Below are 1,522 nucleotides of genomic sequence, written 5' to 3' on the forward strand. Positions count from 1 at the left end.
TTTTGTTTAAGCGACAAAAAGATGGAGGGAACTGACTTTTGTCAGTTTTATGAGCTCCATTCAAACCAGCTTTCTGTTTGCCAAAGTTAATCCCTTCTTTTATTTTCAAAGGAGATGATCCAAGAAGCTATTTACAGTAAGTCAGATATTAACTGTTCACAAAACCATTTTTTAAAAAATCTGAATAAAGGACTGAATTCATTTAAGCATCAATTTAAGAACAATGCAATTTTTTAATGTGCAGATTTCACAGATTCATAAATCAAACAAAGTATTATCTATTTTTCCTCATCATACTTTGTTTTAGAAGAAATTTACACATGATGCATATTTAAACACACACATACACACTGTATTTTTATTAGACTACAGTGTCATAACCAAGTCTTGCAGATTGAATTTACATTACATTCTAGCGATTTCCCTTTTGGTTCCCCTCACACCATCCTCTAGGCATCGTCTCGACCTGCACTTGTTAGCGAGCACAYCGGCCATAAATACCASCAGACAAGCCTGCACATTCACACCCCCCTCAGGAACAAGACATTTATCAAGACACAACAAGTTGAGCACTCAAAATGCCAGTAAATATAAATCCAGTCAACAAAGTTCCAACATTTACATTTTCTTCTTTAACTTACACCAAATAAGTTTTTTTTTCCTTATAAATACGTGTTCTTTTAAATTTATGAAAGTGATTAAGCAACATAAAGGTCAGTTGCCACATTTAATTAGCTACACACACTGTTTATGACTAGAACAGCTTTTGTTTGGTTGTTTCATATAACAGCATCAGGTCAGTGTGAAGAGGACATCTTGACAAATAATTCAAGCATATGATTTAGTTTGTGCCTGTCAGCTGGCAAAGAAAGCTGTGGAAAAGCAGAGYGGCAGACAATTAAGTGGAGTGTAAATATTCATCAGGAATGAAAAGCACTTGCGCTTTGTTAACATTTTAATGGCATTTTCATTAATAGGTGTGCAGTCACAGACTGGAAAAGTTTGCTGTAGATTAGTTTGTGGTTTGCAAACATTTCAGGATGTGGTGTGTGTGTTTGTGTGCTTGTGCATGTATGGGGGTGGGGTTACATACACAACCATGTTTTACTATTTGTGTCATTCCCCTGACAGCAGAGTATTTAATTATGCTCCCAAGGCTTATCGTTTTAATTTAATCTTTCCAAAGGTGCATTGCAAATAATTTGATCAGTGTTGTGCCCATCTTTCTCTTCAACAGTCAACTGGTTCTACCGTGCTGTTCAATTATTCTCTATTATTCACACTCACACACATACATGTTCGCCCAGCTATCCATTTGGGGACATTCCATTGACTTCCATTACATTTCTACAGCCTAAACCTGACCACAAACCCTAAGACTAACCTCACAGGTACCTACCTACCTGACCCCAGAGCCGGCTCTTGGCATAGGCGAAATAGGAGGTTGCCTAGAGCGCCGTCTGCTGGAGGGGGCGCCAAACTGCAGAAGAACAAAAAGTAATTATTTGTAATCCCTGGTTGT

Source organism: Austrofundulus limnaeus, unplaced genomic scaffold (assembly GCF_001266775.1).
Source record: "Austrofundulus limnaeus strain Quisiro unplaced genomic scaffold, Austrofundulus_limnaeus-1.0 Scaffold17, whole genome shotgun sequence".
Classification (NCBI taxonomy): Eukaryota; Metazoa; Chordata; class Actinopteri; order Cyprinodontiformes; family Rivulidae; genus Austrofundulus; species Austrofundulus limnaeus.